At 32.8% G+C, this 12,641-nt stretch overlaps 1 protein-coding gene across 3 annotated transcripts in view; it reads right to left on the bottom strand.

The window, feature by feature from the left end:
* LOC127701873 (protein MON2 homolog) overlaps positions 1–12,641 on the bottom strand; it is a 226,139-nt gene that overhangs the window by 129,739 nt on the left and 83,759 nt on the right. For all 3 annotated transcript variants that reach the window (XR_007982240.1, XR_007982241.1, XR_007982238.1), the window contains exon 22: positions 1,264–1,328. The gene's annotated coding sequence lies outside the window, so the exon portion shown is untranslated. The remainder of the gene's footprint in view (positions 1–1,263; positions 1,329–12,641) is intronic.

The following is a 12,641-nucleotide window of genomic DNA, read 5'->3' as shown; positions in this document are numbered from 1 at the left end:
CAATATCTGAAGGCGTTTAGTTCAAAAGTCCGTATAATGGTTTGTAGTGGAATGACGGAATGACAGAATGACAGAATGACGGAATGATGGAATGATAGAATGATGGAATGGTGGAATGACGGAATGACAGAATGATGGAATGACGGACAAGGGTAAAACTATGTTGCCCCGACAACTTTGTTGCAGGGCCATAAAAATAAATCATCATTTAAAGGCAATATCTCCTACAGGAATCAATTGATGGTTTCAGTCATATGGATTCAATAGATCCTGTATTGCTAGAGTTTTTGCATATGCATGAAATATTTGCCATCAGACAAAGCAAGCTTTTTTTGCCATTTCTCTCTGTCTATTATCGTTTTAAAAGATAATTATATATATAGACAAAAATGCCATAATTGGTACAAAGTTGTTGCTAAAGGCTAATATTGTTTAGAAAGAGTCAACTGATTGTTTTATTTAAAACACCATACTGTGTATGAGGATCTTTTAAAGCTCATAATTTTGATGGTTACAAATTCTGTGTTTTTATTATAGTTTCCAAGATAGTATGTAATTTATGGAATTCAGTCATTTTTCTTAGTTGTACTGATCATTTTTCTGTTTATAGTTAATCCACTAACAGTAGACAACAAGAGGCTCCCAAGAGCCTGAATTACTCATCTGGTAAAAATTTGCCATTTTGATATTAATTTTATGTTTATTGCAATCACTTATATAAAAATAAGAAGATGTGGTATGATTGCCAATGACACAACTCTCCACAAGAGACCAAATGACACAGAAATTAACAACTACAGGTCACCGTACAGCCTTCAACAATGAGCAAAGCCCATACTGCATAGTAATCTATAAAAGGCCCAGAAATGACAAATGTAAAACAATTCAAACGAGAAAACTAACGGCCTAATTTATGTACAAAATAATGAACAAAAAAAAAACAAATGTGTTACACAGCAACAAACGACAACCACTGAATTACAGGCTTCTGACTTGGGACAGGCACATACAAAATGTGGCAGGGTTAAAGTAGTTTGAAGGCACCAACCCTCCCCTTAACCTGGGACAGTGGTGTAAAAGTACAACATAAGAACAAACTATAAAAATGTTTACTTATTTGTAAATCTTACTTAAGTGTTATATATGTAGACTATATAGTATAGTTTATACTTATCTATTAAAAATTATAGAAACTAGTAAAAAATCATTTAAGGATAAACAAATACTATAAGGATACTGACAAGTTTGGCCATTCTGACTTACCAATTGTAGATCTTACTGTGCTGAACATTCTGCTATTTGCTGTTCCTCTATTTCTTTTAAAATTCCTACAAAATACAGAAAAATGATCCAAACAAATTTTTTTAAGGGCAATAACTCCTCTAATGGATCAATTACTGATTTCAACCATGCTGACATATAATTTGTTGAACTTTTTTTCTATTTTTTAAAAAGGAAAACTAATGGCCTGATGTACATACAAAACAATAAACAAAAGACAAATATGGTATACAGCAACAAACTACAACCATTGAATTACTGGCTCCTTACTTGGGACATGCACATGCAGACTACCTTAATTTGACCTTGACAGTGTGAACTTTGATGGAACCATGTTCCTGTGTCATTCAAATAATACCTTGCAATTAAAACAGCCCTTGTATTTGATGTCATTCAGCAGACATTATCTCTCTGGGGAACCATTTAGATTGATTTATTGGTGTTTAACGCCACTTTCAGCACTGTTGTACTATTTCGTGGCGGTCAGTTTTTTAATGGTGGTTGGAGCCAGAGAGAACCACACACCTATGGTCACAAAACTGACAATCCTAGTTAAATTAAGTTTTGAGTCAAGCATTCCTGCCATATGAGGGATTTGAACTCACAGCCTCAGTGTTGACAGGCTAGTGATACAGTAGTTTGACTACTTAGACCACTCTGCTACTGAGGCCTCGGAAACATTTACGGCTTGCCTGGTCTGCCAAAATGTCCAATTATAGATTTCTGACAAATCAATGTCCTAGTTCTTGCAGATCTAAACTGACCTGGCTATGAAATACTTCTTGTGTGTTTCTGATCTACCTATGGATGCATATATATGGGCTAGGATGAAATTTGAAAAAAAGGCAGGTCAGGAGTTTTGAGTAAAAAAAAAGGCAGGATGAACAACTTGGCAAAAAAAAAAGGCAGGATGACAATTTATGTAAAAAAAGTCAGGATAAACTAATAAAAAAAAAGGCAGGACCGAATAGAGTGAAAAATAAAAATGCAGGACAGAGATAACAACTAAAAAAAAAATGCAGGACAAAATTTTTCATCCTAGCCCCCCCCCCCCCCCCCCCCCCCCCCCCCATAAAACATGTAAAAATCAAATGGTAGCTCCTTAAGAATAATAGATGATTGTAGACTTTTCCAATTTTCCAAATTATGCACAAAGAAGGATATTTATCTGGTCCTTGTGAAAAATAAATCATTGTACATTATACTTTAAATGATTTGGTAATTTAATTACAAGAAAGACAACACTGTATGATCTGTTACAGAAAGTGTAATGTAAATAAGCTACTATTTATTATGTTTATAATAGTACTACATCATTGAATTTTGTCAATTAGCCATGCTTTTATTTTTAAGCTTTGTGAGAACCTTGCAGATGAAAATTCATTTGCCATGTTCACGATTTTTTACAATTCTGACAAACACACAGAGGAAAAATACAACTAAATTGTTCCAAACAAGTTCAAAATTTAGCATGTCCCAATAATCATGAGAAAAAACGATTTTGATTGGCTTATTAATTTGATCATGAGAAACACAGATTTTGATTGGCTGATTACGATTGTCTTCCCTTGGGAACAGTTCAAAATCGGGAACAGTTCAAAATCGGGAACAATCATTTTTTTTCATGTAGAATTTCACAAAATCGTGTTTTAGAGCTTTTTTCACGATCACGATCGTGCAATGGTGACAAGGGGTCAAAATCGTGTAGTACACACCTAAATCGTGAAAGTTGGCAGGTATGCCGTTTTATTTTAAGTGACATGTTTATTGCCCAGTTAACACCTTTGATGATCTTTAATCTGTCAACCTTCAATCTCGGTTTAATCAGTATCATAACTTATGATTACACGTGTGCAACAATTAAAATTTTTACTTTGCAATTTCAATTGAGAAAATTTGTAAGCATAGAAGTATCAGTTTTTTGTGAAAGCAATTATTTCATAAAAAATTATGAATGTTGTCAGTAATGAAAGACAGTCAAGTACATGAAAATGAACACCTTATTTTGTAATATCCCACAAATTATTATCAAACAACATATGACTCTTCTAGAAAATCTTTGTTTTGAGATGCTTCAAATTCTTCCCTCATTTTTGTCTTCAGAAAACTAAAATCCATGAATTTCAGAACCCACGAACATGTAACTTTTTCTCAAACCAAAAATAAAAGTACTTTCACAGCATAGATTCCACCACTGCAACAAGTGTGTTACAATATTTCTCCACTCGAGACAGTTAAATTTTAATATTTAAAGCGTGAGGCTTGCCATGATTTTTAAATAATTTAAACTTAAATTTAAATTCTCTGTTGAGAATGGAGAAATATCGTAATACACAATTTATAGTGGCGGAATCTGTTTCTCTAATGATTTTTATCCTTCCTTTTTAAAGATTTGCAGAAAGTTGTGTTCTTTTTATGTGACATCATCAGGCATGGTCGTCTTTTTTCATGAAGTTACAATAGGAATTTCAGAAGAAACCAAAAAATTTGAAGTCATAATTAAATTTCGACCAATCATTTGCCGAGAACAGATATTTCACTAGTGAGGAGAACAATTTTTTCACAATCGGTTGGGAAATGTGACAATAGTGAATAAATTAGAGAAAAAGTATGGAGGGCCAAGTTTAAATCTGAGATACTGTGGGAGAGTATAAAGATTTTTTTATAAAGTAGGTTACTTTAAACTATGTGTCACATATCATTGACAAAAATCAAGTTTAACATATGATTTTATGTCTCAGATAATAATAACATACAATCAAATAAAGGATGCACTTAAAGGGATATTAGACAATATGAAAAAAATTCAGAGACACGTGCCTGTGATAATAGAATGTGCATAAAAAATGCAGGAATTCATTGTTATAGACAAATATATGAATTTCTGCAAGATTCCTTTTGATTATTTCAGATATTATCTAACTTGCGCTGTCAGATTCAAATACAGATTCCAATAGCTAAATACAATATAAAGTAAAAATGTACATAAGCAATTAAATACAAAATTCATTTGCAGTTATACTTTAAGACGAGTATTTTCATTAATATATCTCTTATATCAAGTATAACAGAAGCAATATCTGAATGATTTACTCTGGTTTAATGGTTTAATATCTTTTATTGCAGTGAAAAGAAATGTCTAAATGCAATTCACACATAAAATGCATAATAGAAACTGTGATTGTTTCCTGATACAATGATATGTTTTGGTAATTTAGTATTATGCAGCATATATATCTATTATTATCTTTGACATAGGAGATATTTTTAATGCTGAAACAAAATCTTTACATCCCATTGCCACTCCAGAAGTTGAAGTACTTGTGTTCATGGAAATTGTAATCACAGTGAGACAAACCAACACTGATCCTCCATATACAGACAATCCTGACAATGACACCCAAATTGACCCTGTAGATACCAAAATCAATTATCTTTATTTGATCCCAACAGGCTTTGGGTTTTCAATGAAACAGTGATAGTGTATTTGGGTTTCAATCCTATGAAATTGAAAGATCTTTAAGAACATTTGTGACATGTTAGGCCAAAACTTGCTCAGTTGTTTCACTAGAGGAAATTTTGATAGTTTTTACTCATAACCTAATTTCAAGAATGACTATTACTTCTCTTAAATATATAATTAGAAAAGACAGGAGATGACCATCTTGTAACTATTCATGCAACATTTGTTAAAATTAATGAAATCTATTACATGGTTTTAATAATTTCTGATTCTAATAGCTGTGTTAATAAGCATGATAAAGTTTATTTGCTTTAGTTGTAACTAAAACCACAAGGAATCACATAAGAACAAAAGTTGTGGTACTGTTTATCATGTATGAACTATTGAAAGCCAGCCTTTAAGTAATGGGATTAAGAATACAGTTCTGAAACTAGTAAATGTGCTCACAAAATTCATAGCCCTGTCTCCTATATGTTTAGATATGGTGAAGTCACTTGGTTTCTGATTGATAGTTGTCACATTGGCAATCATCCCACATCTTCTTATTTATATATTTACTGTAGGAACCCTAAACATAGCAGAAGAATAATCTGCTTAGCCCAGTTTGGCATGATGACCTCTTGACCCAGGTCACAAATTTTGGTCTGAAAAAACTAAAAATAGACCAATAAACCATGAAAACGAGGTCAAGGTCATATTAAAAGGACAAGAACATTTGGTATTTGTTTTTCGTTTATTGTTTTGTATATAATTCTGGCAGTTAGTTTTCTCATTTGAGTCTATTGTTTTACATTTGTCATTTGGGGACTTTTATAACTTGCTATGCGATGTGGGTTTTGCTCATAGTTGTTAATTTCTACGTCATTTGGTATCTGGTGGAGAGTTATTTCATTGGCAGAATACCACATCTTCTTATTTTCATATAGACACCTTACAAAGATACTATACACCCAATAAAGTTGACCTAATTTACTCAAAACAGAGGTCTCCTTAGTCACTAAAAACATAACATTGATCATTGAACCATGAAATGAAGTCAATGTGAGGTTACCATTGTCTGATAGGTAAGTTCACATTTTAACTAGAGGCTCTGAAGAGCCTGTGTCCCTCACCTGTATTTACTGATGCTTTGGAAATCATGTAAAATAAGGTTAAAATCATAATTAATAGTATTAGATATGAGATATTATAATGATATCTAAGATAATAACAAAAAACTGCAAAAATTCTGTAAAATTACTAACTCAGGGGCAGCAACCCAACAACGGGTTGCCCGATTCGTCTGAAAATTTCAGGGCAGATAAATCTAAATCTGATGAACAGATTTGCTCTAAATGCTTTAGCTTCAGAGATATAAACCAAAAACTGCATTTTACCCCTATGTTTTATTTTTAACCATGTCGACCATGATGGTTGGAAGGCGGGGTCATCGGACAAATTTTTTAAATTAGATACCCTGATAATGATTATGGCCAGGTATGGTTAATTTTGTCTCAGTAATTGTAAAAGAATACAAAAATTTAAGAAAAATTGTTAAAAATTGACTATAAAGGGCAATAACTCCTAAAGGGGTCGACTGACAATTTTGGTCATGGGCGACTTATTTGTAGATCTTACTTTGCTGAACATTATTGCTGTTTACAGTTTATCTCTATCTATAATAATATTCAAGATAATAACCAAAAACTGCAAAATTTCCTTAAAATTACCAATTAATGGGCAGCAACCCAACAACTGGTTGTCAGATTTGTCTGAAAATTTCAGGGCAGATAGATCTTGACCTGATAATCAGTTTTATCCTATATCAGATTTACTCTAAATGCTTTGGTTTCCAACCTAAATGGATAAGCTTTGAATCAAAAAAAATTTCAACCTTCTATCATCCAATCCAGTCGCACAAGATTTTATTTTGAGTACCATCTTGTGCAGGTAAAATGTAAACAAAAATTTTGCTCTTGTGACCATATATATCTTTTACTCAACAAAAGCCATTTATCAATTACTCCTTAGTAAAGAATGGAATAAATGTATGGATGGATGTATGATTCATAAGATATCATTCAAAAGGAAGCAAAATGATTTCCCCACATCACTGTCTATCACTAAAATGAAACTTTGAACTTTATCCTAGTGTCAGACTTCAAAAAAAGTCTCAACACAGCTAGTAAAACTGACAAAAGAATGCCTCTTTTCAAAGAAATAAACCTGAACAAAAACCCTAAAATCAATCTTAGCATATTTCTTTAGTCAACTAGAACAACAATTGATTATTTACAAAATATAGTTTTATACTATAATTTGTGTTTTGAGATTATACAGAATACATTTAATATCATTTTGATGCAAATATTATCTATGAATTCAATTTTAAGCAATCAATTCAAGTGATACATAGTGGATAGAAATTACATTTTATGCACCCAAATAAAACCATTAAATTCATAGTTTATTAGCTTATATCATGCAATTAAATTTATTTTTATGCTGAAACATATGTTGACTTCATTTTATATTCTATGCAATGAAATTCAAAGGCAATACAAAAAGAAAAAAAATAGAAAATCCTCCACACTAAATTTATCAGTGAATCCAAATATCCAATTAGAACAGATTAAAATCCTTCTTTTATTCTAAAGTATTTTACGACAAATGCTAATTTGGTTCTCTCATGAAAATGTCAATTAAATGCAGTCATAAAGAGATGGATATTAAGTGTAAAATTCAACCTTCAAAGAAAAAACAGTTATCTGTTAATGTATCAGTTTCTTCACTTGTTTAACCTTAACAGAAACAAAGTAGACATAAAAAGCTGGATGCAGACAGATTTTCTTTTATTTATTCTAGTGTTAACATCGTTTTTTTATGTCACAGTTTTATTAAACTTTGTTTACTTCATCTTATCACATTTCCTGCAAGGCCATCAACTGTAATAATACTTGTGTTCCTGCTAAAAATTAAGTTCCCAGACTTTCCATAATAATCGGTAGGGAAAACTTTTTTATTACAAGGGACAAATTAGGAATAAATGTGGATAGTGTCAACATGTGGACACAGATGATGCCCCCACTTGCATATCATATAGTTATAAAGGGACATAACTGAATAAAATGCTCCGCTGGGGCGCAGCTTGATACGACCGCAGAGGTCGAACCCTGAACAGTTGGGGCAAGTATGGACACAACATTCAAGCTTGATACAGCACTGAATTTGGATTGTAATTAAATATTTGACACAGCATAGGTTTCTGACACAGAATAAATGTGGTCTAAGAACTTAAAAATTTTTAATTTATCTATTCAAACCATATCATTATTATTTGCTTTTATATATAAATCAGAAATAACCAATTTAAAATGGAAAATTTTAAAGAAAAAAAGGAAAAAAAAATCCCCCCCCCCCAAACAAATTTTTTGAACCCCCTTATGATTCATCACCCCCAAACTCAATCCCAGCCTTCCCTTTGTGGTATGGTACCTTGCAGTACACATACATGTGATGGACTGTGAAACTAAGATCAGGAGTTTTGGAGATTAGGACTCAGATCAGGATGTTTTTAATCGACATAAATTCTGTCGTAAATGTAACCGTGTGCTGTAGAAATTGTCTGTTAAAGTGTGTTTTCTTCAACTTTCCATCCGAATGTATTATGTTTATAGTACCTTTGTACTTATAAATTTTCTCTATCTTTTTAAACTTTCAACTTGTTCAATCTAACATTCTTCTTTTTCAGTATGTTCTTTAAATTTTTTAGGTCATATCTTTTTTACCATTATTCATTGCAATCAGAACATTTGCTTATCTATCTGCATTATTTTACATTATTTAAAGGAAAGTAACTTAAAACAGGATAAATCAAGGGAAGTAACCCAACATTCATTTTAAATAAACAAAGTTTTATTACACAACGGCAGTTAGCCTGAGGTAAAAATTGTTTACTACCAGTATGTTTGACACCCAAGGTGACAAGTGAGGCCATATAATTATGCATGTTAATTGATTTACAGGTATAATATAACTTCAGTAATGTCAGTTACACCAGATATGTTGGGCTGCAATTTTTCATTCATGAAATATTTCATACACGGGATTTTTTTGTCTTCAACAGGAAGTCGGGAGGAGACCCCTGAAAACGGGACTATTGTACTCCCGTCGGGAGGTTCACATGTATGAACTGTACAATTTCAGAGAGATCCATACACTTGAACACAAGTTATTGTCTGGAAACAAGAAAAATGCTTGTTTTTTGGCCCCAAATTCCTAAACATTTAGGGCAATTACCCCAAAACTCAAACCCAGCTTTCCCTTTGTGATATGGAACCTTCAGTACAATTTCATAAAGATCCATACACTTACACACAAGTTATTGTCCTGAAACTAGAAAAATGCTTGTTTTTTTGCCCCTTTATGGCCCCTTATTCCTCAAATTTCTAGGGAATTACCCCCAAAATCAATCCCAGCCTTCCCTTTGTGGTTTGGTACCTTGCAGTACAATTTCAGAGAGATCCATACACTTGAACACAAGTTATTGTCTGGAAACTAGAAAATGCTAATTTTTGGCCCCTTTATGGCCCCTTATTCCTAAACGTTGTGGGCAATTACCCCCAGCTTTCCCTTTGTGATATGGAACCTTGTAGTACAATTTCATAAAGATCCATACACTTACACACAAGTTATTGTAAGGAAACTAGAAAAATGCTTGTTTTTTGCCCCTTTTTGGCCCCTAATTCCTAAAATTTTGAGGCAATTACCCCCAAAATCAATCCCAGCATTCCCTTTGTGATATGGAACCTTATGGTACAATGTCAGAGAGATCCATACACTTACACACAAGTTATTGTCATGAAACTAGAAAAATGCTTGTTTTTTGCCCCTTTTTTGGCCCCTAATTCCTAAAATTTGGAGGCAATTACCCCCAAAATCAATCCCAGCATTCCCTTTGTGATATGGAACCTTGTGGTACAATGTCAGAGAGATCCATACACTAACACACAAGTTATGTCTGGAAGTTACAAAAATGCTTATTTTTGGCCCCTTTTTGGCCCCTAATTCCTTAACTGTTGGTACCATAACCCCCAAAATCAATCCCCACCTTCCTTTTGTGGTATTGAACCTTATGGTAAAATTTCATAGAGATCCATTCACTTAAACTAAAGTTAGAGTGCGAAAACCAATGTGTCTTTCGGACGACGCCGGACGACGACGACGACGACGCCAACGTCATACCAATATACGACCACAAAATTTTTTTGCGGTCGTATAAAAACGATAAAAGTGACGCTACCCAAATTTGAACTTGATCTGAGTTTTGTGGTAATAAGCATTGTGTGTAAGTCTCATAACATTTGGTTGAGGCTAACTTAAGTAGAGAACAGAAACTAAATATTCAGCAATTTTTCTATTTGTAAACACACATAACTCTAGAACGGTTGTGTATAAGTTTTATAACATTCAATTTTTTGCTTTTGTGCAATACACTTTGCTATGCCATAACCATCCCTTTGTTGTATGGAAACTTGTGGTATAATTTCAGAGAGATTCATATACTTAAACACAAGTTATTGTCTGGAAACTGCAAAAATGTTTATTTGAGCCCCTTTTTTGGCCCCTAATTCCTAAATCTTTGGGACCATAATCCCCAAAATCAATCCCAACCTTCCTTTTGTTGTTATAAACCTTGTGTTAAAATTTTATTGATTTCTATTCATTTATACTAAATTTATTATCCGGAACCATCTGTCTTAGGACGACGCTGACGACAACGAAGACGACGACGACAACGTGATACCAATATACGACCAAAATTTTTTTAATTTTTGCGGTTTATATAAAAAGTTGTCTACAGTAAATTTAAGATACCATCATTATAGTTATCATTATAGAACACGCATGTATAAAGAAATCACGATGATAATATAGTAATGCATTTCAATAGCAATTTTCTTTAAAAGTAGTTATATTTGGAATACAAACGGACCGAAGAAAGCACATAGTAATATATAATAAGTGATACGGTATGATTTCAAATGAGACAACTATCCACCCGAGACCAAATGACGTACATGCTAGGTCGCTGTACGGCCTTCAACAATTAACAATAACCATATCTCTTAGTAAGCAATAAAAGGTTCCGAAAAAATCAAATGTTAAGCGATTCAAATAAACAAAAACAATGTGTAAAAGAAATATGATATACAGTAACAAACAGCAGTCACTGCATTACAGACTCTGAAATTCAGACAGGCACATACAGAATATGGAAGCGTTTAACATGTTTGCGGGCTCCGAACCCTCTCCTTGTCTTAACCTGGGCAGTGGTGTAACAGCACAAAAAAGAAGAGCCAACTATAAAAATCAGTTGAAAAGGACTTGAATCATCAGATCGATACAAAGCATAAACTGTTTACACAGAGATATGTCTCGCCTATTTGTTATTTTGATAATGCAAATGTTGAAATTAAAATAGCAATACTTTAACATGTAAGTTATGCAAATATTCAATGTCAATGAACCATGGCTGAAGGTACAGAGCTAAACAATCTCCATGGAAATGATATGTGCCAATGCTAATACAACTGCATACCAAATACCATTGACTTTTCATAAGTCGTTCCTTTTAAACAAATTTAAACACAAACATTAACCTTGTAAACTATGTAAAAGTTTCAAAGTCAATGAACCATAATGAGGGGGTGGGGTAATATAATTTCCATGGAAATGAAACTTGCAAATGCCAATACATTTGCATACAAAATATCATTGACTTAACATTAGTGGTTCATCTTAAACGGACCTAATCACAAATTAATACATATGTAAACTAAGCAAAAGTTTCAAAGTCAATAGACCATGACTGAGGGGGAGTGGCCAAATATTCTCCATGGAAATGAGATGTGCTAATGCTTATACAACTGCATACCAATTAACATTGGCATACCACTAACGGTCCCCCTTAAACTGACCTAATTACAAACTAATACATGAAAACTAAGCAAAAGTTTCAAAGTCAATAGACCATTACCAAGGGAGCGGGACCAAATAATCTCCATGGAAATGAGATATGCCAATGCTTATACAACTGCATACCAAATATCATTGACCTACCACTAGTGGTTCCCAATAAACTGACCTAATCACAAACTAATACATGTAAACTAAGCAAAGTTTAGAAGTCAATAGACCATGACTGAGGGGGCAGGGCCAAAACATCTCCATGGTAATGAGATGTGCCAATGCTAATACAACTGCATACCAAATATCATTGACCTACCACTAGTGGGTCACCATAAAGTAGACCTAATCACAAACTAATACATTGTTGATGCCGCCGCTGCTCCGATTTCTCTAGTCGGGTAAAAAATAAAGTCGTACACACATCAGTTAAAATGTACTTGTACTAAACAAAATAACATGTGTATCTTGGAATTTAAATTATTTTTTTTCAATCACATTCAATAATGTACATTTTCTCATACTAGATACTAGACCGACAGAGCTTTTTCTGATATTATCGATACTTAATTACATAAAAGAAAAAAAACATGTTTATACGGGTTAAGTGATATTACAAAACACACTTATAAAATAAGACAAAAACATAACCATTTTTAATCATTCATAATAATAATTAATAAAAATGGACATTATATCGACCTATTTCTAATTCGAAATTGTGATCTTTCATATATTTAAATTCAGAACTTTGAAAGTAATTTTCATAGTAATTTCACTTAAAGTTTATTAAAAAAATAAGTTTATAAACTGTTATCCATGTTAACATTTTGTTCCGTGGAGGGTTGAAAACTGTATGGTGCCCTCTCAATATCGTTTGTTTAGTTTTGTAGTTGTGTTACTGTATCATGGACGTATAACCCCCACATCTCCTTTTATTTATCATAGA

This window comes from Mytilus californianus, unplaced genomic scaffold (assembly GCF_021869535.1).
Source record: "Mytilus californianus isolate M0D057914Y unplaced genomic scaffold, xbMytCali1.0.p SCAF_1, whole genome shotgun sequence".
NCBI lineage: Eukaryota > Metazoa > Mollusca > Bivalvia > Mytilida > Mytilidae > Mytilus > Mytilus californianus.
The sequence above is the reverse complement of the archived record's forward strand: the minus strand, read 5'-3'. Positions and strand labels throughout refer to the sequence as shown.